The following is a 27,435-nucleotide window of genomic DNA, read 5'->3' on the forward strand; positions in this document are numbered from 1 at the left end:
TGACATAAGTAATACGTTGGATAGAGAACTTAAAGTAATGATCATAATGATACCACTGGACTTAAGATAAGTGTTGAGGAAATCAGTGAGACCCATAACAAAGAGATTTAAAAAAGAACCAATCAGAGGTGAAGAATACAATAAATGAAATTTAAAGTACATTTCGTGTAATAAACAGCAGGATAAATGAAGCAGAAGAACAAATCAGTGAACCAGAAACCAGAGTACAGTAAAGCAGTCCACTTGAGTAAGTGAGAAAAAAAAATATGCAAGTTGAGAATAGAGTTAGGGAACTGAGTGACTCCATCAAGTTTAATAACACTCACATTATGGGGATCCCAGAAGAAAATGAAAAGTAGACAGAAATTTTATTTGAAGAAATAATAGCTGAAAATTTCCCAAATCTGGGGAAGGAAACAGATACTCAGATCCAGGAGGCACAGAGATCCCCTAACAAATTTAACCAAAGGAGGTCCACATCAAGACACAGAGCAATTAAAATGGAAAAAAAAAAGTAGTCATAAAGAAAAAATTCTAAAAGGGTCAAGAGGGGCACCTGGATGGCTCTGTTGGAGAAGTGTCTGCCATCATCTCAGGTCATGATCCCAGGTCCTGGGATTGAGTCCCATGTTGGACTCCCTGGTCAGTGGAAGCTTGCTTCTCTGTCTCTCTGCAGCTCTCCCTGCTTGTGCTCTTTCTTGTGCTCTCTCACTCAAATAAATGAATAAATTCTTTTTTAAAAAGCATCAAAAGAAAAAAAGACAGTTATATACAAGGGAAACCCCATAAGTCCATGAGCAGACTTTTCAGTAGAAACTTTCCAGGCCAGAAGGCAGTGCATGATATATTCAAAGTACTATGAAGTGAAAATATGCAGCCAAGAATACTCTATTCAGCAAGTCTATCATTCAGAATGGGAGAGAGAAAGAATTTCTCAAACAAAAACCAAAGGAATTCAGGACAACTAACCAGCCCTACAAAAAATATGAAAGGGGACATTTTGGGTAGAAAGTAAAAGACCATAAGTGAGAGTATGAAAAGTATGAAACATAAAAGTAATAAAAATAAACATTCCTATAAAAATAAATCAATGGATTCACAAAATAAAGGATAGAAAATATAACACCATATACCTAAAATTGGTGTGAGGGGAGAGGTTTAAAGAATGGGATCAAACATAAGTGATAATCAATTTCATATAGAATGCTATAAGCAGATATTATATACAAATGTAATAGTAACCACAAACCAAAAACCAGTAATAGATATGCAAACAATAAAGGACTCTAAGTATATCACAAAAGAAAGCTAATATACAATGAAAGTGAGTGAGGGAAGAAAGGATCAGAGAAAAACTACAAAAACAACCATAAAACAAGTAACAAATAGAAATGCATAAATACCTATCAATAATTACTTTGGATGTAAATGAACTAAATGTTCCAATCAAAAAACATAGGGTATCAAAGTGGATAAAAAAAACAAGACCCATCTATATGCTGCCTACAAGATTCTCATTTCAGGCCTAAAGACACTTGCAGATTAAAAGTGAAGTAATGGAGAAGTATTTATCAAGCAAATAGAAGGGAAAAGGAAGCTGGTGTAGCAATAAGTATACCAGACAAAATAGCCTATGAAACAAAGAAATGAAAAAGGATATATGTAAGAAAAAAGAAAAAAAGGAATGGGATACCTGGGTGCTATAGTGGGTTAAGTGTCCAACTCTTGGTTTGAATACAGTTTGTGCTCTCAAGATTGTAAGATTGAGCCCTGCATTGAGCTTTGCATTCAGTGTGGAGTCTGCTTGATATTCTCTCTCCCTCTCTCTGCCCTCCCACTTGTGCTTGCTAAAGTAAATAAATAAACATTTAAAATGATAATAATAATGGGGACAATTCAACAAGAAGATATTACATCTATAAATATTTTTGCACCCATCATAGGAGCACCCAAATATTTAAAAGTTAATAAGCATAAAGGAACTAATCAGTAGTAATACAATAATAGTAGGGAAATTTAATACCTCACTCACATCCATGGACATATCATCCAAACAGAATATCAATAAGGAAATAGTGGCTTTGAATGACACACTGGACCACATGTATTTAACACATATATTCAGAACATTTCATCCTAATACAATAGAATACACAATTTTTTCAAATGCACATGGAACATACTCTAGAATAGATCATATATTAGGCCACAAAACAAATCTCAAGAAATTCAAAAGGATTGAAGTGCTATCTTTCATCTCTTCTGACCACAATACTATGAAAGTAAAAACCAACCACAAGAAAAAAAAATCTGTAAATGACACAAATTCATGGAGATTAGGTAACATGCTACTAAACAATGAGTGGGTCAACCAAGAAAGCAAAAAAGGAACTCAAAAGTACATAGAAACAAAAGAAAATGAAAATAAAATAGTCTAATCCCTTTGGGATGCAGCAAAAGTGGTACTAGGAAGAAAGTTTATAACAATACAGGCCTAACTGAAGAAGCAAGAAATATTTCAAATAAACAACTTACCCTTGTACCTAAAGGAGCTAGAAAACAAACAACAAACAAAACCCCAAGCCAGCAGAAGGAAGAAAATAATAAAGACAAGAGCAGAAATAAATGATATAGAAACTAAACACACACACACACACACACACCAGAACAATGAAACCAGAAGCTGGTTCTTTGAAAATTTTAAAAAATGATAAACCTCTATCCAGACTCATCAAAAAAAGATTTATGAGAGAGAGAAAACTCAAATCAGAAATGAAACAGAAATACAATTTTAAGAGAATATTATGAAAAATTATGTGCCAATAAACTATACAACCTAGAAGAAATGGATAAATTCCTAGAAACATATAACCTACTAAAACTGAAGTGGAAAATAATAGAAAACTTGAACAGAATGATTACCAACAATGACATGGAATCACTAATTTAAAAAAAAAAAAAACTTCAAACAAACACAAATCCAGGACCAGATACCTTCACAGGTAAATTCTACCAAACATTTAAAGAAGAGATAATACCTATTATTCTGAAAGTATTCCAGAAAAATAGAAAAGGAAAAAAAATCCAAATTCATTCCAAGTAGCCATCATTTCCCAGATAATAAAACCATATAAAGACACCACTAAAAAAGAGAACTTCAGGTATATATCCCTGATGAAAATGATACAAAAATCCTCAACAAAATATCAGCAGATGAAATTCAACAATACATTAAAAAATCATTCACCAAGATCAAGTAGGATCTATTCTTGGGATGTAAATGTGTTTCAACATTTGCAAATCAATCAACATGATATATCACATCAAAAAGAGAAAGGATCAAGAATATTGCTGGTGGGGGGAATAGGGTGGCTGGGTTATGGACATTGGGGAGATTATGTGCTATAGGGAGTGCTGTGAATTGTGTAAGAATGATGATTCACAGACCTGTACCCCTGAAGCAAATAATACATTTTATGTTAATAAAAAGAGAATGTATGATCATTTCAGTAGATGCAGAAAAGCATTTGACAAAGTACAACACCCGTTCATGATAAAAACCCACAGAAAAGTAGGTTTAGAGGAAGCATACCTCAATATAATAAAGGACTTATATGCAAAACACACAGTGACTATCATCCTCAGTGAGGAAAATCTGAGACCTTTTCCACAAAGATCAGGAACAAAACAAAGATACCCATTCTCACCACCTTCTTTCAACATAGTACTGGAATTCTAAACACACCAATAAGACAACATAAAGAAATAAAAGGCATCCAAATCAGTAAAAAAGAAACAAAGATCTATTTGCAGATTACATGATACTCTGTATAGAAAGCCCTAAAGACTACACCAAAAACCAACATGAACTGATAAATGAATTCTGTAAAGTCATAGGATACAAAATCAATCTAGAAATCTGTTGCATCTTTTTTTGTTTAAAGTAAATTAGCCAATATATAGTACATCATTAGTTTCAGATGTAGAGTTCAATAACTCATCAGTTGCATACAACACCCAGTGCTCATCACATCTGCTGCATTTCATATACTAAAAATGAAACAGCAGAAATAGAAATTAAAAAAATAATCTCATCTAAAATTGCACTAAAAACAATACCTAGGAATAAACTTAACCAAAGAGGTAAAAGACCTGTAATCTGAAAACTATGAAACATTGATGAAGGAAATTGAAAATGACACAATGAAATAGAAAGACATTTTATGCTCATGGATTGGGACAATAATTATTTTTTAAATGTCTATACTACCCAAAGCAATCTATACATTTAATGCAATCCCTATCAAAATACAAACAGCATTTTTCATAGAACTAAAACAAAGAATCCTAACATTTATATGGAACCACAAAAGACCAAAGCAATCTTGGAAAAGAAAAGCAAAGATAGAGGCATCACAATGGCAGACTTCAAGTTATGTCACAAAGCTGTAGCAATCAAAGCAGTAGGGTACTGGCACAAAAATAGACACATGGATCAATAGAACAGAATAGAAAACCTAGAAAAGGACCCCCAACTCTATGGTCAACTAATCTTTGGCAAAGCAGGGAAGAATATCTAATAAGAATAAGACAGGTTTTTCAACAGATGGTGTTAGAAAAACTAGACAGCAGTACACAAAAGAATAGAAGGGAGTTGAGGGAAATTGGAAGGGGAGGTGAACCATGAGAGACTATGGACTCTGAAAAACAATCTGAGGGTTTTGAAGGGGTGGGGGTGGGAGGTTGGGGGGACCAGGTGGTGGGTATTAGAGAGGGCACGGATTGCATGGAGCACTGGGTGTGGTGCAAAAACAATGAATACTGTTATGCTGAAAAGAAATAAAAATAAATAAATAAATAAGAATAAAACTGGACCACTTTTTTTTTGTTTTTAAAGATTTTATTTATTTATTTGAAGACAGAAATCACAAGTAGGCAGAGAGGCAGGCAGAGAAGGAGAGGGGAGCAGACTCCCTGTTGAGCAGAGAGCCTGATGCAGGGCTTGATCCCAGGACTCTGGGGTCATGACCCGAGCCGAAGGCAGAGGCTTTAACCCACTGAGCCACCCCACTGGCACCACTGGACCAGTGGCAGAGGCTTTAACCCACTGGACCACCCCACTGGACCACTTTCTTACACCATACACAAAACTAAATTCAAAATGGATTAAAGACCTAAATGTGAGATCTGAAACCATAAAAATACTAGAGGATGGGAATGCAAGCTGGTGTAACCACTCTGGAAAACAGTATGAAGTTTCCTCAAAAAGTTGAAAATAGAGTTACCCTAAGGCCCAGCAATTGCACTACTGGGTATTTACCCCAAATATACAAGTGTAGTCACCCAAAGGGGCACTTGTACCCCAATGTTTGTAGCAGTAATGTCCGCAATAGTCAAACTATGAAAAGAGCCCCGATGTCCATCAACAGATGAATAGATAAAGAAGAAGTGGCATATATACATAATAGAATATTACACCGCTATCAAAAAATTGGGTTCTTGCTATTTGCAATGACATGGATGGAACTGAAGGGTATTATATTAAGCAAAATAATTCAGTCAGAGAAAGGCAATTATCATATGATCTCACTAATATATGGAATTTAAGAAACAAGGCAAAGAATCACAGAGGAAGTGAGGAGAAAATGAAACAAGATGAAACCAGAGAGAGAGACAAACCATAGAGGCTCTTAATCTTAGGAAACAAACTGAGGCTTGCTGGAGGGTAAAGTGGTGGGGAGATGAGGTAACTCCATAATGGACATTGGGAAGGGTATGTGTTGTAATGAGTACTGGGTATTATATAAGACTGGTGAATCACAGACCTGTAACCCTGAAACAAATGATATTATATGTCAATAAAAATCAATCAATCAAGCTTGCATTACATTGCAAAATAAAAATCCTAGAAGAGAGCAAAGGCAGTAATTTTTTTGACATCAGCTGTAGCAACAATTTTCTAGATATGTCTCCTGAGGCAAGGGAAACAAAAGCAAAAATAAACTATTGGGACTTCAACAAAATAAATAACTTCTGTGCAGCAAAGGAAACAATCAAAACTAAAAAGCAACCTACACGGTGGGAGAATACATTTGCAAATGGCATGTCTGATAAAGGGTTAGTATTCAAAATATATAAAGAACTTATGAAACTCAACACTCCAAAAATGAATAATCCAGTTTAAAAATGGGCAGAAGACATGAACAGACATCTCTCCAAGGAAGACATGCAGATGACTAACAAATACATGGAAGGATGCTCAAACTCACTCATCATCAGGAAAATGCAAATCAAAACTACAATGATATATCATCTCACACCTGTCAGAATTGCTTAAATCAACAAAAGAAACAACAGGTATTGGTGAGGATGTGGAGAAAGGGGAACACTTTTGCACTGTTGGTGAGAATGCAAACTGGTACAGCCACTCTGGAAAACCATATGGTGGCTCCTCAACAAGTTAAAAATAGGGGCGCTTGGGTGGCTCAGTCATTAAGCAGCTGCCTACAGCTCAGGCCAAGATCCCAAGGTCCTGGGATCAAACCCTGCATTGGGCTGCCTGCTCAGCGGGATGCCTGCCTCTCCCTTTCCCAATCCCTCTGCTTGTGTTCCCTTTCTCACTATGCCTCTGTCAAATAAATAAATAAAATCTTTTTGAAAAAAAATAAAAATAGAACTACATTATGATCCAACAATCACACTACTGGGTATTTACCCAAAGAATACAAAACTATTAATTCAAAGAGATACATTAACCCCTATGTTTATAGCAGCATTATATAAGATTGCTACAGTGAATAAATAGACATTACTAAGAGTTTAGTCATAGAACCACATGAATGAGTGATCTATTACAATAATCAGGACCCAAATATGGATTATCAACTTATAAATGTTCCAAGGACCTTGACCATAAAGGAGAAGATGTTCATATGCATAAGTTGACAACCATTGTGTATGAGAAATCCTTAATATTTTAAGAGACTCAGTATGCATGCTAAAGTGACAATGGTAAATGAGTAGGTGGCCATAGTGAATGAAAGAATCCATGATGTTACCATGAAGCCATTTAACCATGGAACATGTCATAGTACTGCAGAGCACATAATAATAGAATAGTAATTATTAAGATAGATGTTGCATATGATTAAAAATACTAAAACAATTGAATTTTCTTCAAGAGCAGATACAACAATGCAAGAGTACACTGGTATATGCTCAAGCATCCATGGTGCACAGAGTTACCACTTAAGTTTGAGCAGTTGATCATGATGTACACTCAAACAACCCCCAACACATGCTGAAAGGCACGAGACAGTAGACATTTTTTACAGGAGAAAAGAGAATAGTGATAGAAAAGCAGTCAATCATGGTACATGAGCCAGTTATCTAATGCTTATAATCCCTCATTCTCAGGACTGGTATAGACAATCACAGTTCTAGCACATAGTAAGTAAGTAAGTACACTTCTACAACTTAAGACAGAAGGAAATAATACTATGATCTGCTTACTGAAATATATGTGTTGCATGAAATAAATATGCACAAAGCATGAAAGAAATGAGTTTGGCCAAGAAATAGAAGGTAGTAATGTAAAAGGAACCACCCTGGCATAGATCAAAAAGGCACATGAATATCCAACAATGATTTTTTAAGAATTTGACCACGATGCATATCAAATAATCTCAGAACATAACTGAAACTTATGAAACAGGAGGAAACAGCCACAGTGTAGGAATAAATGAACACACTAAAAATGCAATCTCAAATGCTGTTACATGATAAAAACATGGAGCATGAGGCTTTTTTTTTTCTTTAATGGCTTTGTTTCAGGAGCTAAAGGAATTAATGCAAATGGAGATTCCATTGTGCATATCCAAATGACCACAGTGCATGATGAAGATACACTGCTAGAGTGTGAGCATTTGACAATGAGGCACAGTCAGAAAGCCCTGTGAACAAGTTAATAGTTACCATATAGGAGGAGATAGTAATGATTCAAGAGCAGATCTATATCACACAAGTGTAGGCAGTAATTGATATATGAAGGAATATAGCAGATAACAATGAGGCAAAAGGAGACCATGAGCACTATATAATCACAATGTTTCTCAGAAAACTGCAAAATAAGCTCTTAGTCATGAGACAGATAGTGTGGGAGGAGACAGCAGTGATGGAGAGGAAGAATATCATAGTGCAGGACCTAAAAAACAACATGCATAAGCTAATGCATGGTCAAAGGTACAGAAGAGGGCATTCTCAGTACAGGATCAAATGATAATGGTTCATGCTAAGAAAGTTGTAATACATCACATGGAGGATAAGTGTAGTGAATGATCAGAAGGCACAAATGAAAGCATGGTGAGTGATCAAAAACTTAAAGGAGCAGAGAATCATGGTTTAGAGCTTGTTTATATGGATATGACATGAGATCACAAAACTACAATATAGGAACAGCAATTTGGGGGCAAAAACAGGAGAAAATAGTAAAAAGGGAAACAACACAGTATATTTTCAAATATCAGTGGGGTATGAACAAACATCACTGGCACTTGAGTTTCTAATGTATAATCAAATAAATTCAAAATCTATTCTGAGTGACAGGACACAGAGGCAAAAGGATGATATAGAAACTGACAGCAATAATGGGAAACCATTAAAAAGGAGTTCAAAATAAATTTGCTGCATAAACTTATTTCCATAACACAGAAAATGGCAATCTCATTACAACAATAGACATGATTATGTCATACACAAAAACCATGGTATATGAGCATATCAGATAAATGTGATGCACATAGAAGTATGTTACAGGAGAAATTAGAAATAGTAGGTAGAGAAAGCCATAGAATAATACTTACTGAAGTAGACTTGATACAGTGTTTAAGAAATTATAAAATAAGATGACATGAAACAGTCCAGGAACAGATGGCAATGACCCAGTACATGACATCATGGCAAATGCTTATACATCTGTGTGTTGAAAAGACACCATGAGTGCTTAAAATTTGACTATAATGTAAACCAAGACAATCTCAGAATATATAGGCTGTCACTCTTAATATAGAGAACAGAGAAAAGAATACTAGTATTATAATAATGCCAATGACGTTGACAATAGTTTATACTTATTTAGTACTTATTATATACCAGGAACTAACTTTACGTATAATAACTACTTTACTTTCACAACAAGTATATGAGGTAGGTATTACTGTTATTTTAGGTTTGAGGAAACTAAGGTAGAAAGGTAGGAAGTGACTTGTACATCAGTCTAACCTCATTATGTATCAGTGGTACTGTGCCATCTCTGATGTACATGGTGAGATATTAAAAAATACACAGTAAAGAAACTAATGGCTATATTGCTGATACAGACAGCAAACACTGTTACCTAAGTAGATTCATGGCCCATTACCAAACATCCACGGTGCATGAGAAGTCACCACAGTAGGGAGAACATTTGATTACCAGGCACAATCCAATTATCCTGCAACATGGGCTGATTTCAGAATGATAGAGGTGTAGGCAAACCAAATGTTGTCAAAATTAATAAACTATTATCCATGATACAGAAGATTTCATTCTTAAATCAGAAGTAGACAATAACTACATTTTCATAGAATCATAGTATATGAGTAAAAATCTATAAACCCCAAACATGTTATATGAACAGAAATTCCTTATGCATATTCAGACTACCATGAAAAATGAGACAACACATATATACAAGGAAAGACAGAATGGTACAAAGAAAATAATCATTTAGAGAAAATTGCACAGATAATCACAATATATGATCAAAAAACCAAAATACCAGAAGGAATTACTTAGTCCAGGAACAGATGGTAATGGTGGGAAACCATGATATATGGTCAGATGATCACAATACAAAATCAATCAATCAATTATTATTGTTTGATTATTTTAACATGACACACATCAATATGAACTATCAATTATATAGATACAGGTGCAAATGGTAGAGTAGTCAACTATTGTGCTGTTCTCCCGTAGATGTGAGGAGTAATGAAGAATATAACACAGCAATAAATGGCTTTATTGAGGGAGACATTATTGAAAAGGAGAAATAAGGACATAACATCAGTTGGAAGTATAGCCCCACCTCCAGTAATGTAGCATATGACTGAGACATACAACCAGACAATCTCGGAATGCAAGATGACAATCATAATAAAAAAAATATATGATCATCTGATCATATATCATAGTAACTTAATATTATCAGCATTTACCATATACCAGACACTAATCTAAGCATTTTACATTTAAAATTTTGAATCCTCACAACAACCCTATGAAGTAGGCATTATCCTTACTATTATTTTGCAGTTGAGAAAACAGGGACACAAAGGGATGGAACGACTTGTGCAAGGACACTGAGCCATTAAATGGCAGAACTGGGATTAAATACAAGCATTCTAACTTCAGAGTCAGCACTGTGCATATACACTGATGGTGTCATGCTTCCTCAAATGGATGTGGTACAGGATTAAAATATACAGAGTACAGGAACAAATGGCTTTGGTCCAGGAGTAGGCAGCAATGTAGCAAAAGTAAACACCGTAGCACATGCTCAAACATCCGTGGTGCATGAGCAGCCACCACAGGAGTCTGAGCATTTGACTACGATGCACACTCAGAAGATCCTGCAACATGAGCTGACATCCAGTGTATAGGAGTAGATACTGAAGACGAAGGAAGAAGCAAACACATTGAAGTAAATAATTATGATGCACAAAATGATATTTATGGTACAGAAATTTTCATTCTTAGTAAAAAGCAGACACTGATGGTGCATTTTCACACAAGTGATGAATTAAAAAACACTGTAGTAAAACTCCAAACACAATAAAAGAATAGAATGCATTATGTACTTTCATACAACTATAAAGAAAGCCAATAAATAGCTGTTTAGAGCCAAGAGACAAAGTACAATAGAAAATAACCATGAGTGGAGACATCACAGATGAATATGGTACATGATCAAAACATCAGTACATAAATGATTATCTCAGAAGCAGATGTCAATGATATATAGAGAGACACCATGGCATATGTTCTCACAACAGTTGATGAAAGCCATAAGCAGCATTTTATCATTTGATTATAATGTACACAGGTAAACAGAACCACTCTATACTATGTTATAGCAATCATGATACAGGAGCCATGAGACATAGATTACGATATGCAAATGTGTTTTTGGTGAAGAAAACCATGTTGTGGTACTCATGATGTCTGGTACTCAGATACTGTGCCTTACAAAAAAGCCATAGTAGAGGACTGAATAGTTTTGTCCAGGAGTAGAAGTCAGATACGCAAAAGGAGACCTGACACCAAATACTCAGATAACAGCCACAACTAGTATTTGAGCATTTGCTTATGATGATTACCTATACAACCCCATGGAGTGAATCAATAGCAATGACACAGAAGCAAACAGACATGCCAGTATGCTTCCTGAAATGGATACAGTTGGTGATTTTAAAAAACACCAAATATTTCCTTAAGAGCAAACAGCAATGATGACAAAGTGATATTATGGTACATGTTTAAGTAACCAGGTGCATGAACAGCCACCACAGGCATTTAACTGTGATGCACACTCAGATAAGCCAGTGTCACTCAGTGTGAGGCACACTCAGACAAGAAATAACATTTATCATCTGTGAATACATACAGTGCAGAAAAAGGCAGGAGTGATCAAAGAGTAGAGAGCCATGGAAGGAGCAAATTACTGTAAAGCATAAACTGATACACGTGATGCATGAAACACCATTTCCCTGTAGAGCAGCAGGCAATGAAGCTTTCTGCTCAGGACCCATGGGATATATGTATACAAGCATGCCATATGTTCAGGCAACCATGATACATGAGCAAAAACCTAGAATATAAAAACACGTGGATGTGATACAGAAGCCACATGAAATGGAATATGCTTATATAGACTGAGCATATGAATAAAGGAAACATAATACATGAATACATTTTTTTAGGCCAGCAGCATATGGCAGTAGTTCTAGGGGGGATATCATGGCAAATGCTCAGGTAATCATGGTGCATAAACCACTACCACTGACGTTTGAGCATTTTACTGTGATGTACATCCAGATACCCCAAGAAAAGGAGCTGATGACCCAAATACACAAGCAAATGACCAAGGATATTAGAAGAGATAGTGATGATAAAAGAGCTGAAAACACTAGTGCAGGAGCTAAGAGGATAATGCAGATAGCAGTTATTCAAAAGGACACTCAATGGCATATGCTCATACCATGGTGCATTAAACACTAGTACAAGTGTCTGAGCATTATGCTATAATGCACACCTACAGAACTCCAGAATTTGAGCTGAAAATCATGACAGAGAATCAAGGGACATGGTATCATTTATCATCATCATTACCACATATATCTTACTACATGCCAGGGAGTGTTTGAAATGTGTATGTATAATAATTCATATAATCCTCTATAACAACCTTATGAGGTATTATTTTTGTCATTTTGCAAGAAAATAAAACATAGAAATGTGTATTGATAAGCCCAAGATCCCACATCCAGTAAGTGGATAATTCAGGATTCAAATCCAGTCATTTTGGCTCCACTACCCATTCTCTTAAATACTACAATAAATGACAATATGCTGTGATTCTTTTAAGAGATACGATAGAATTAAAAAAAAAAAAAACAGAATAATGAATGGCTTTGTTCCAGAAGCACAAGTAGACACCACAGCACATGTTCAAACATTCATGGTACATAAGCAGCCATCAAGGAGTCTGAGCATTTGACCATGATGCACACATAGAAGAACCTGCAATGTGAACAACATCCAGGTTATAGGAGTAGACAGTGATGAAAAAGGAGAGAAAACTCATTGCAGTAACAAATCCATGGTGTACAAACTAATATACATGGTACAAAATAGTAATTTCCAGTGTAAGAGTAGAGAATGATAGTGTATTTTCAAACAAGCATAGTGTTTAATTGGAAATATATATATAAGTTGGCTAATTGAATTTAAATCTTTTTAAAAAATGGAAATGCATAGTAATAACTTCAAACACAGCATACAAGCAGAAATTCATTATGCATGTTTCGACTATCACGGAGAATGAGTCAATCCATATATAAAAGAGGGGACCCATATGGTAAACCAACAAAGAACCATAGAGTAAAAAAACTGCTCAGATAATTTTTTTTAGTTACTGGAATGTATGGCATTGGTACAGGAGCAGATCACACCCAAACACCTGTAGGACATAAGATGTTAATTACAATACAGGCATAGATGTACATGGTATAGAAATAAACTGTGGTGTGATTCTTCCTCAGATATGATAAATGATAAAAAATCACCAAAAAAGCAGTGAATGAATTTGGTCCAGGAGAAGATGACAGTGGTACAAAAGGAGACTCAGATGGGCATAATGCCTAATTAAAAATAATCATGGTAAATATCCAGAATTTCTGTTTGAGCCTGTTATATATTCAAATGATGCCATTACCTGAGCTAACAGCTATAATAAAGTTAGTAGACATGATACAGGAGTAGACAACACACATGGGAGAAACAACCATCGTGTAGTAACTAATGACTACAATATAAGAGTGAATATCAATGTTATAGAAGTTGTCATTCTATACACATATAATCATGATGCTTCTTTTTACATACTTATGATAGACTAGCAACTTCAGTCATAGATAGATAGAGAGATAGATATAGTCAATGAGTAAACATATACTATACACAAACAGTTGGATATCCAACTGCAGGATATCTATAATACATAATCCAGTTCTTTCAGTCAAGGATAAGGTGACAATGGTGCAAAATGAGACCCCATACCATATCAGATGGCTCTAGTACATAAACATCTACCTCTTGCATTTGAGTATTTTATCATGATGAATAACCTGATAACCCCAAAATATGAAGTATGAATGATGATACAAGAGGACATATCACAAGAAAATATCCAATAAAAATAAATTGAGAGGAGAAGTGAGATGAGGGTAATCAGAAGGGGTGACAAACCATGAGAGACTGTGGACTCTGCGAAACAAACTGAGGGTTTTGGAGAGGAGGAGGGTGGGAGGCTGGGTGAGCCTGGTGGTGGGTATTATGGAGGGCACATATTGCATGGAGCACTGGGTGTGGTGCAAAAACAATGAATACTGTTACACTGAAAAGAAATTAAAAAAATAAAATAAAGTGGAAAAAAACAAAAACAAAACAAAAATAAATAAATAAATGATAAATAAATAAATAATAGATGTGTGACCTTGAACGAAAAATAAATATACCCAAAATATGGGGCAGTTGGACATGGTATAGGAGCAAAGAAAAATGCTAAGTAGAAGAAGACAGATGTGACTGATATATGAGTTAGGAATGATGCTGACCAATATGATTACAACATAGAACACAGACAATAACACGTCAAGCTCAAACATTAACAGTATCTAAACAAACTGTGGTGCTTACTCAGATGGACAAAATACCTAATTAAAAAGCCATAATATAAAAGCAAATTTTGAGTGGGAGATACAAGCTTTCAGTTTTGGAATTACTAAATCATGGGGATAAAAAATACAGCATAAAAATACAATCAATGATATTATAATAATGATGTATCAGGACAGATGGTAGCCACACTTCTGGTGAACATAGCATGATGTATAAACTTGTCAAATCATGGAGCACTGGGTGCTACATGTAAACAATGAATCTTGGAATACAACATCAAAAACTAATGATGGACTGGATGGTGACTAACATAACATAAAAAATAAAAATAATTTAAAAATCACTATGTTTTATACCTGACACTAATGTAACATTATGTGTCAACTATTCACAAAATAAATAATAATAATTTATAAATTATTACCCATATTCACAGAGACATAATGTACAAAATGCTTACTTCCATATTATAATACCAAAATTAAAATAAATAAACCATAACATGAAGAACAAGGAAAAGCAATTGATGAATCTGTTAAACATCAGTTGATAGTGCTGGAGATTTCATTGTCCTAATCACCATATTTTCCAAAATGTTGTTTTCTCATTCAGTAAGGACATTGCATCTTTCAGCAAGATAGACTCTATATCTGGACTGCAATGGTCTACCAATTTGGGTACTTTAAAAATTCTATTCAATGCTTCATCATGCATGAAAAAATTTAGACTCTTTTTAAGTAAATTATAAATATTATTAAAAAGCTTTAAAAAATAAATATCTTCAAGTATAGATGCTGTTATGGGTGGAATTTTGTCACCTCCAAAAAGAGATTTTGAAGTTATAACTCCTGATACCTATAAATGTCACTTTATTTGGTTATAGGGCCTTTGAAGATATAATCAACTTTTAAGATAATGTTATATTGGATTAGGGTAGACCATAAATCCATTGGCAGGTATCTTTATAAGAGGGAAATTCAGAGAGAATTTTATGTGATGACAGAGGCAGATACGGCAGTGATGATGCCATAGACCAAGGATACCTGCAATTATCAGAAACTTGAAGAGGCAAGGATAGGTCCTCTTCTAGAGCCTTTGGAGGAAGTACAGCCCTACCAATATCTTGATTTTTGATTTTTAGCTTCAAGAACTGTGAGAAAACAAATTTCTTTTTTTTTTCTTTTTTCTTTTTTTGCATTTTATTTTTTTTCTCCCAATTTATTTATTTTCAGAAAAACAGTATTCATTATTTTTTCACCACACCCAGTGCTCCATGCAAGCTGTGCCCTCTATAATTTCTGTTGTTTTAAGCTACCCAGTTTGTTATACTTTGTTACAGAAACCCTTTAAAAATGGCATTTTTGCAAAAGGAGATATCATGGCACACAAGTAAATGCATAATATATAAAATATCTCTCCGTAGTTTTACTACCTGAACAAAATGCCATTCAGAAAACCCCCAAATATTATCAGTCAGCCATAATATATGAGAGAATATAAATCAGTCAAGTAAAGTGTGCTGATATTTACCTATTAGAAGTAGAGTGTAGTCATTTACAAGTATCTATCTCATAACTGTATACAAGAAGACTTCATTGATATATACATTTAAATAATACAATATATCAAGAAAATGATTCATGAGCTAGTAATCATATTACAGTGATAGAAATCTCCAGGAGAAGAATATAATGTTACAGCCAGTGTTAAGGTAAACTACCAAAAATGCAAGTTATAGATAACATGGAAGTTATAGGCCCTGCCTCTACCCAAAGAATAAGAATGTCAAGAGAAGATGACCATGGTAAGTGCTGAAATAACTGTCGTACATGGGCAGATTTAACTGACATATGTTTAAAAACCATAATAATGACATCATGACTGTGGTTCAGGTTCATGTGCATAAGCTCTTGCTATACTTATGATTAAGGAAGAGAAGAATGTCTAAAGTATAGAGACGCACATTAAAGTGGCAAGGGTATGCTTCAAGGGAAGAAAACCTAAGATATAACTTAAATATAGGATCAGTTGCCTCTGATTTATGCCAAGGTGACTATGGCATGTGCTAAGGTCATGGAATGACTTACACTATGATTAAGTTCAGAGTGCCATGACACATAAACCTCAGCATATGCTCAGAACACCATGCTGCTGAAGGTGCTTATAGCACAGTAGTAGGTGGCTATAGTGTTGAATATTCAAATGACTATAATGCATTAACAGCTGACCATGTTACATAACAAGAGGACATTTGTTTGCTTTAATGTCTATGATGCAAGAACATTCAAGTTACTGATAATGATAACCGTGGTAAAAGAATAAAAGGAAAGAAGTAGCAGAAGGCATGAAACCAGAACCAAAGGCCATAGTGAAGGTGTAGAATCAAATATTTTCCTATATTCTTTTTAATTGAAATATAGCTGACATACAATAATGTATTAATTTATTAATTTCATTAATAATTTATTAATTTCATGCATATAACACAGTGATTCAACAATACTATGCATTAGGCACAGCTCACCAGAGTCAGTGTAGTCACCATCTGTCACCATACAATGTTACTACAATGTTATTGACTATATGGAATCAGATAATTATAATGAAACAATCATGATACATGAACCTAAGTCCATAATTTCACAGAGAGAGCCATAATGCAGAAGCAAATAACTATAGTAATGGAGCAGATTGTCCTTAAGTGGAAGTAGACAAGCTTAACTAAAAAAAAAATTCATGAACAGGCAGCCAAAGTACATGGAAATGCAAGTTCAGATAGCTATGGTGCATAAGCAAATGGTTATGGTGCAGGAGTGCAGGAGTAGGTGGCCCTCAGTATAAAAGCATACAATCACATTGTATGCTCATAATACCACAGTGCATAGGCAAATAAACATGGAAGGGAATCAGCTGGTCATAGGAAGGAACATAGAAAAGAAGCAAAGAACTATGGTGTGGCTCAAGAGTCTGCAGAATTTGACACACACGAAGGTGAAGACTGTTTTTCCCCAGATGGTTTATTGAAGAGGTGGGACCATGACCTTTAGTTCTGGGCTGGAGATTGGGTCATGGCCATTTTTATTCTGGTCCTATAAAGAGGCATGTAAAGCCTCCAGGAAACAAAAGCCACATGGAGGACCAGCTTACAGTGATCCCAGCCCCCTAGCAAGGGATGGCACAACTGTGCCTAGGCAAAGACACCTAAGAAGCAGCACAGAAGGTCCCTCCCCCAGAAGACAATCTGAAAGAATAGGTGCAAACTAGATTACAGATCATACAAGACTAAAACTCCAGCATCAGTGGAAAATAGCTTGAGGTTTTTTCTCACAACTTGGTTATCTTTCAGTCTACAAACATACCATGCTCGTGGATTGGAAGAATAAACATTGTGAAAATTTCTGTGCCGCCTAGAGCAATCTACACATTCACTGCAATTTCTATCAAAATATCATCAATGTTTCTCACAGAGCTTGAACAAAAAATCGTATAATTTCTATGGAACCATAAAAGGCCCCCACTCACCAGGGGAATGTTGAGAAAGAAATCCAAATCTGGGGTTATCACAATCCCTGACTTCAAGCCCTATTACAAAGCTGTGATCATCAAAACAGCATGGTATTGGTACTAAAACAGACACAGAGATCAATGGAACAGAATAGAGAACCCAGAAATGGACCCTCAACTCTGTGGTCAACTAATCTTTGACAAAGCTGAAAGACCACCCAATAAAAAAAAGACAGTCTCTTCAATAAATGGTGCTGGGAAAACTGCAGAAGAATGAAATTAGACCATTCTCTAACACCATACACAAAGGTAAACTCAAAATGTATGAAAGACCTATAAATTCAAAATGGATGAAAGACCTAAATGTGAGTCAAGAATCCATCAAAATCCTAGAGAACACAGGCAGTAACATCTTCAACATCAGCCATAGTAAATTCTTGCAAGATGTGTCTCTAAAGACAAGGGAAACAAAAGCAAAAATGAACTTTTGGGACTTCATCAAAATAAAAAGCTTCTGCACAGCAAAGGAAATAGTCAACAAAACTAAAAGGCAACCTACGGAATGGGAGAAGATATTTGCAAATGACATTATGGATAAAGGGCTGGTATCCAAGATCTATAATGAACTTCTCAAACCCAACACCTAAGAGACAAATAATCCAGTCAAGAAATAGGCAAAAGACATGAACAGACACTCATCCAAAGAAGACATACAAATGGTAACAGACACATGAAGAAATGTCCCACATCACTTGTCATCTGGGAACTACAAATCAAAACCACAATGAGATACCACCTTATATCAGTTAGAGTGGCAAGAATTAAAAAGACAGGGAACAAATGTTGGCAAGAAGGTGGAGAAAGGGAAACCTTCTTACACTGTTTGTGGGAATGAAAGCTGATAAAGCCAATCTAGAAAACAGTATGAAGGTTCCTCAAGAACTTAAGGATAGAGCTACCCTACAACCCAGGAACTTCACTGCTGTATATTTACCCCAAAGATAAAAAATATAGTGAAACAATATTGATAACAACAATGTGTATAGCAGCAATGCCCACAACAGCAAAATTGTGGAAGGAGATGCCCTTCAGCAGATGAGTGGATAAAGAAATGTGGTTCATACATACAATGGGATATTTTTCAGCCATCAGAAAGATGAATACCTACCATTTACAATGACATTGATGGAACTGGAGGGAATTATGTTATGTGAAAATAAGTCCATCAGAGAAATATAATTATCATATTGTTTCACTCATATGTGGAACATAAGAAATAGAACATGGAATCATAGGGGAATAGAGGGAAAAGTGAATAAGAAGAAATCAGAGAGGGAGACAAACCATGAAAGACTCTTGACTCTTGGAAACAAACTGAAGGTTGCAGAAGGAGAGGTGGGAGGGAGGGTGACAGGCATTAAGGAAGGCATATGATGTGATGAGCATTGGGTGTTATATACACCCAGAACCACAAATGATATGCAACTAATGAATTATTGAACATTACATCAAAAACTAATGTTTTTTTATGTTGGCTAATTGAATTTAAATAAATAAATAAAATACTGTCATTCACAACAAAAAAAGAAAAAAAAAGAACCATGGTGTGGGAAAGTATTTCCAAAATGCTTTTGTAAATAGTGATGATATATCAATATTTTGTCATACTGCAAGAAGAAAACCTTTAAAGCCTCAGAAGACACAATAAAACTTTGATTGTTAGATTAGAGAGAACTAACATCTGGTCAGGTTAGAGCACAATTCCCAAGAGGTAAACTTCTTAGACTAGTAAAGACCATTCAGATCAGGGATGGGGCAAAGAAGTGTTATGAAGGGTTAATCCTAGTCCCAATTTTTGTGTCTTAAGAAAATAGAAATGCATCATCACACCCACTCAGACTAGGAGAGTAAGTGCTTGAGGAGACACCAGGTTTTATTCATTTATTCATATTCTGAGCAAACTATTTCACAATCATGTTAAGTTCTGACCATACAAAATTTTTTTTCTCCCAATTTATTTATTTTCAGAAAAACAGTATCATTATTTTTTCACCACACCCAGTGCTCCATGCAAGCTGTGCCTTCTATAATACCCACCACCTGGTACCCCAACCTCCCACCCCCCCGCCACTTCAAACCCCTCAGACTGTTTTTCAGAGTCCATAGTCTCTCATGGTTCACCTCCCCTTCCAATTTACCCAACCATACAAAATTTAATAAAATAGACATGAGGCTCACCTTCAAGGAGTTGATATTTTACTTGGAGAACCATAAATTACAGTAAAGTATGATAAATGTGCAATGATAGCAAAAATACAGAGTGTAATAAAAATATGGAAAAAAAACATTTAAACAGAGTTTGGGGGAATAAAGGAAGATATAATGGAGGAAGTAACATTTAAACAGAGACCTGAATAATGAACTCAAAAAGTTCAAAGTGAAAAAAAAAAAAAAGATTTTCCTATCACATATCAAAAGGGACAAGAGATCACACTATGCTGAAAAATATGAAAGTTGTTCAGTACTTCTGGAACAAAAACAGGAAGAGGAGATGGCTAGAAATAAGTAAGTGCAACCAATTTATGCATGGTCTTGCAAACCACTATAAAGAGCTTAGATTTAATTTTTGGAGAAGAAAAACTGCTGAAGAATGTTGGGAAACAAATATATCTGTATGTTGGGGAGAGAATTCTGGTTTCTGGGTGCATATTAGGCTCACAGGGGTAAAAGACAGTAAAAATAGAGAACAAAATTGATGCTAGTGAATAGAGAAAGAAGTTAGAGCTAAAAGTGGTTTGGCAATTCTGGAATAGTTGAAAGGAAGACTCTGTAGGAATAACTTTCAAGCTCTGGAACCCCAGCATCTAAAATATACGTGAAGCTTGGTAGTTTACTTCTTTGACAAATATATTAGATAGACCAACACCACCTTCTGTAGTAGGAATAAAAGTTTTTATATTGAAGAGCTAAAATGAATAACATACAGTGGGAAACTCAACATTGGAAGTACAAATCTGGGACAGAGAAATTTCGTAAGGGATATCTTTTCCCTTAAGCAGAGAGGATACACATATATACAAACACACACATATATACACATTACTTTGAAATGTATGAAATATTTACATTCTATTATTTATTTTTTAATAATTTATATTTATAATTTATTATTAGCTGTCTTTAAGAATAAGCCATAAGTGACTCCAAATAATAGAGAACTGAGGGCTGATGGAGGGGAAGGATGGATCAGATTGGTGATGGGCATGAAGAAGGGCACTTGGTGTGATGAGCACTGGGTGCTGTATGTAAGTGATGAATCACTGAATTCTATTCCTGAAACCAATATCATCTTGTATGTTAACTAACAAAATTTAAGTTTAAAATATAGACTTTAAAATTAAATGTGTTCATTTAAAATTAAATAAAATGTATGGTAGCAATGATATTTTACCCCCTAGTATTAGGCCCAAGAATATATTAACACTACATAGTCAAAGATACTTTACAGATGGATTCAGTTAATAATCAACTGACCTTAAAAGAGATCATTCTGGGTTATCTAGATGATCCCAGTGCAATCACATGGGCTCCTAAGAATAGAAGAGGAAGAGAGAAGAGGAGGCAAAATAGACTCAAAGTACGAGAGTAACTCAATCCTCTGTTGCTGCTTTTGAGGAAGCCTGCCAGGGAAGGCTGGTGGGCCCTAGATGCTGAGGAATATCTCTGGCTAACAGCCAATTAGGAAACAGGTACCTCAGTTCAACAACCACATGGAACTGATATTGGTCAATAATCTGAATGAGCTTGGAAACACATATATCACCAAAGCCTCCAAAAATAAATGCAGCCCTAACATTTTTATTTCACCCTTATGAGGCTCCTGAAGCAGAGGACCCACCTCAGTTGACCAAACTTCTGACCTACAGAGCTGTGAGTCAAAAACAAGTGTGTGTTTTTAAACTGCTAGATTTTCTATAGTTTGTTGTATCATCAATAGAAACTAATAAACTTGGTATTTTCATCTCAAAGAAAAAAAATAATAATAGCTGTTATTTTTGGACTGTGTGATGATTTCATGAGAAAAATTATATATATAATATGAATTATACTAATATATAATATATAACACATATTGTGTACATTATATATACAATTGAGTAAACCATATAATGGGCATCCAGTAAATGGTTGTAAATGAAGTTACAGTAACAATGATTTCGATCGTACATTTATGATATATTTTGCCATTTATTATTAGATTTTATTCTTATCATAATCCTGATAGGTAAGCACATTAAGAATTATTAAGAATTTTTTAACCTGTATAAGGAATAATAATCTAAAACACAAAGATGTTTTTACTTGGTCACAAAATAATAAGTGTCACAGAGGACAGAGACTTCTGATTTCTGTTTAAGTGTTATTTCCACAGCTCACTTAAAAAGTATTTCCTGAAGGAGTTACTATGATGGTGAGAATTCAGTTATATATGATTGTGACAAGGAAAAGTACTTTTTGGCCAATTATTGCTTGATGCCTTCCATGTAGCACAGGACTGGCCTAGGCTCTAGGAATAAATACTGAGTATCAACAAGAAATATAATTTCACAATGAGTCAGCTTGGTAACCATTTTAGGAGAATAGTGGAAACTCCAGGATAGAGAGATTTGGATAAGGTCATGTAAAAACCAGCACTAAGGGATTTAGGAATCTGATATAGCTGTCTGAAATACAAAAACCATGTAGTTCTTAAAACCAGAGTGTTCTGGTTCCAGCCAAAGCCATTAATCCTGTTTCCTGCTTCTTCAGCTCACTCATACATCCCTCACAAAAGTTCTACAATTCAGCTTTATTTCAAAATTCAAGAATCTCATATCTAAATCCAGCATGATCCTTAAAACTAGAAAGCAACTGCAGGTAACAAAACTAGTCTATCCAAGGTGCTTTCATACATACAAATCCAGAAACACAATAGTACCTGGTCACCCTAAGCCAAAACCAAGTCAGATGCACTATCCAGGCACCCCTGTAATTATATTTATATAGTATTATCAAACTGGCAAAACTGTAGAGAACAGATCAATTGTTTTCACGTAAAGACATGGGGTGGGAAGTAGTAGGAGCTACTATAAAGGGTAACACAAAGGAATTTCTTTGTGGTGACTGAACAGTTCTGTATCTTGATTGTGGTAGTGGTTATACAAATCTACACATGGGGTTAAATTGCAAAGAGCTACAAACATACACACACAAAGGAACTACAAACAAACAAACAAAAATAAGTGCATGTAAAAACCTTCTTGTATGACTATAGTACAATAAAGTTGATGAGTTTGTGGCCTAGTTAATACAAGTATTGTCAAGGATGTAAAGAAGAGAAAACCCTTGTGTACTGCTGGTGGGAATTTAAATTGGTGCAGCTGCAATAGAGAGTATGGAGTTTCCTCAAAACATAAAAAAAAAACTAACATGTGATTCAGCCATTCCACTTACAGATATTTATCTGAAAAAATGAAAATACTAACTTGAAAAGACATATACACTCCCATGTTCATTGCAGCATTAGTCACAAAAGTCAAGATATAGAAACTACCTAAATGTCCAATGACAAATAAATGGACAAAGAAAATGTGATACATACATACACACACACACACACACACACAGGAATATTATTCATTCCTAAAAAGGAAGGAAATTGGGGAGGAGCAAAATTGTGAAGAAGTAGGAGACCTAAATATGATCAGGTCCCAGGAGTTCAGCTAGATAGTTCTCAAACCATTCTGAACACCTACAAACAACAGGAGAGAGAAGAGAATAACAATTCTAGGAACAGAAAAATCAACTGCTTTCCAGAAGATACGACATTCAGAGAAGTGAATCTGAGGCGACATCAGGGAAAACAGACCATAGTGGGAGGGGCCAGTTTCCAGCAAGTGAGAGAGCAGTGGAGCACAAAATCAAAACTTTTAGAAGCCTGCTCCACTGAGGGACTTTGCTCCAGAGGCTAAGCAGTGGGTGGGCTCCTAACAGGGACAGTGTGGTCTCAAGACCTGCGGAGTCACAGAAAGACCAGGGGTGTTTGAATGTGGCAGAGCTCCCAGATGTCAGAGAGGGGAAGCTGGTTGTAGAGACATAGTCAAGGAATGGGCTCTCTGTTTGGGATCATTTAAACCATGATCCGCAGCACAGTTGTTCCACTGCTTTTCTGGCAGGGATCCAACAAGTGGCAAATCTGGGGAGACTCACCTTCCTCCCCCGGGAGGAGTGGCATGGGAATGCACTGCAGGAATCTGCTGGGTTTGAAGAATCCAAGCAGGGCTGGGCACCAGAGATAAAAACACTCAGTCACAGGCTGGGTGAGCCACAGACCATGGCCAGAGACCAGGGAGACATGAGGGATTAACTGCTTTTCTCTGAGGGTGCACTGAGGAGTGGGGCCCTGGGCTCTCAGCTCCTATAGGGCTGGAAATGAGGAAGCTGCAATATCCATTCCCGTCCTCCAAACATGTACGGAAAGCATTCAGGGAACAAAAGCTACCAAGAGCTAACTGGAGCAGATAACATAGCCTGGCCCCAGGCAAGGATGACATAATTCTGCCTTGGGCAAAGGCAATTGAGAATCACTGCAACAGGCCTCCTCCCCCAGAAAATCAGCAAGAACAACCATCCAAGACCAAGTTCACTTATTAATGACGTGTTCTATGAGACTCCAAAGCTGGGGGAAAACAACACATAGAATTCATGGCTTTTTTCCCATGATCCTTTAGTCCTTCAAAGTTAAAGTCCTTAAATTTTATTTTTTTCTTATTCTAATTTTTTAATTTTTCCTTTCCATTTTTAACTATTTTATCATATCAATACCTTTCACAAATCTTTTATTTTTAATTTTTATTTTTTAACTTCTTTTCAGTGTTCCAGAATTCATTGTTTATGCACCACACACAGTGCTCCATGCAATACATGACTTGCACCATACCCACCACCAGGCTCACCCAACCTACCACCCCCCACCCCTCCAAAACTCTCAGATTGTTTTTCAGAGTCCATAGTCTCTCATGGTTTGTCTTTCCCTCCAGTTTCCCCCAACTCCCTTCTCCTCTCCATCTCCCTATGTCCTCCATGCTATTACTTATGCAGCACAAGTAAGTGAAACCATATGATAATTGGCTCTCTCTGCTTGACCTATTTCACTCGGCATAATCTCCTCCAGTCCCATCCATGTTGCTACAAAAGTTGGGTATTCGTCCTTTTTGATGGAGGCATAATACTCCATAGTGTATATGGACCACATCTTCCTTATCCATTCGTCTGTTGAAGGGCATCTTCATTCTTTCCACAGATTGGCAACTGTGGCCATTGCTGCTATGAACATTGGGGTACAGATGGCCCTTCTTTTCACTACATCTGTATCTTTGGGGTCAATAACCAGTAGTGCAATTGCAGGGTCATAGGGAAGTTCTATTTTTAATTTCTTAAGGAATCTCTACACTGTGCTCCAAAGTGGCTGCACCAACTTGCATGCCCACCAACAGTGGAAGAGGGTTCCCCTTTCTCCACATCCTCTCCAACACGTGCTGTTTCCTGACTTGTTAATTTTGGCCATTCTAACTGGTGTCAGTTGGTCTCTCAATGTGGTTTGATTTGAATCTCCCTGAGGGCTAGTGATAATGAACATTTTTTCTTGTGTCTGTTAGGCATTTGTATTTCTTCATGGGAGAAGTGTCTGTTCATATATTCGGCCTATTTTTTTGACATGATTATCTGTTTTGTGTGTGTTGAGTTTGAGGAGTTCTTTTATAGATCTTGGATATCAGCCCTTTGTCTGTATTGTCATTTGAGAGTATCTTCTCCCATTCTGTGGGTTGCCTCCTTGTTTGTTGACTGTTCTCTTTGCTATACAGAAGCTTTTGATCTTGATGAAGTTCCAAAAATTCATTTTCACTTTTGTTTCCTTTGCATTTGGAGACATATCTTGAAAGAAGTTGCTATGGTCGATGTCGAAGAGATTACTGCCTATGTTCTCCTCTAGGATTCTGATGGATTCCTGCCTCATGTTGAGGTCTTTTGTCCATTTCAAGTTTATCTTTGTGTATGGTGTAAGAGAATGGTCAAGTTTCATTCTTCTGTACATAGTCGTCCAATCTTCCCAGCACCGTTTATTGAAGAGACTCTGTTTTCTACTATATATTTTTTCCTGCTTTGTCGAAGATTATTTGACCATAGAGTTGAGGGTCCATATCTGGGTTCTCTACTCTGTTCCACTGGTTTATGTGTCTGTTTTTATGTCCATACCATGCTGTCTTGATGATCACAACTTGTAGTAAAGCTTGAAATCAGCAACTTGATGCCCCCAGTTTTGTTTTTCTTTTTCAACATTTCCTTAGCAATTCGGGGTCTCTTCTGATTCCATATAAATTTTAGGATTGTTTGCTCCAGCTTTCTGAAAAATGCTGGTGGCATTTTGATCAGAATGGCATGGAAAGTATAGATTGCTCTAGGCAGTATAGACCTTTTAACATTGTTTATTCTTCTGATCCAAGAGCATGGAATGGTCTTCCATCTTTTTGTGTCTTCTTCGATTTCTTTCATGAGTGTTCTGTAGTTCCTCAATTGTAGATCCTTTACCTCTTTGGTTAGGTTTATTCCAAGGTATCGTATGGTTCTTGGTGCTATAGTAATTGGAACTTATTCTCTAATTTCCCTTTCTGTATTTTTATTATTAGTGTATAAGAAAGCAACTAATTTCTGTACATTGACTTTGTATCCTGCCACATTACTGAATTGCTGTATGAGTTTTAGTAGTTTGGGGATGGAGTCTTTTGGGTTTTCCATATAAAGTATCATGTCATCTGTGAAGAGAGAGAGTTTGACTTCTTTATTGCCAATTTGAATATTTTTTCTCTTTGTTGTCTAATTGCTGTTGTTAGAACTTTTAATACTATGTTGAACAAGAGTGGTGAGAGGGGGCATCCTTGTCATGTTCCTGATCTCAAAGGGAAGGTTTTCAGCTTTTTCCCATTGAGGATCATATTCACTGTGGGGTTTTCATAGATAGATTTTATAAAGTTGAGGAATGTTCCCTCTATCCCTATATATTGAAGGGTTTTAATCAGGAATGAATGCTGTATTTTGTCAAATGCTTTTTCTGCAACAATTGAGAAGACATGTGGTTCTTCTCTCTTCTATTGATTTGTTCTATCACATTGATTGACTTGCCAATGTTGAAACACCCTTGCAATACAGGGATAAATCCCACCAGGTCATGGTGGATGATCTTTTTAATGTACTGTTGGATCCTATTAGGATCTTGTTGAGAATCTTGGCATCCATATTCATCAGGGATATTGGTCTGAAATTCTCCTTTTTGGTGGGGTCTTTGCCTGGTCTGGGGATGAGGGTAATGCTGGCTTTATAAAAAGAGTCTTGAAG

The 27,435-nt window shown here is 35.9% G+C and overlaps 1 protein-coding gene across 3 annotated transcripts in view; it reads right to left on the reverse strand.

The window, feature by feature from the left end:
* GABRA3 (gamma-aminobutyric acid type A receptor subunit alpha3) overlaps positions 1–27,435 on the reverse strand; it is a 408,152-nt gene that overhangs the window by 325,851 nt on the left and 54,866 nt on the right. Inside the window, exon 1 of one of the 3 annotated variants that reach the window (XM_044235315.1) lies at positions 21,538–21,561. The exons of the other annotated variants lie outside the window; for them this stretch is intronic. The gene's annotated coding sequence lies outside the window, so the exon portion shown is untranslated. Of the gene's footprint in view, positions 1–21,537; positions 21,562–27,435 lie in introns of those variants that run through there. 3 annotated transcript variants of the gene reach the window in all.

This window comes from Neovison vison, chromosome X (assembly GCF_020171115.1).
Source record: "Neovison vison isolate M4711 chromosome X, ASM_NN_V1, whole genome shotgun sequence".
Classification (NCBI taxonomy): Eukaryota; Metazoa; Chordata; class Mammalia; order Carnivora; family Mustelidae; genus Neogale; species Neogale vison.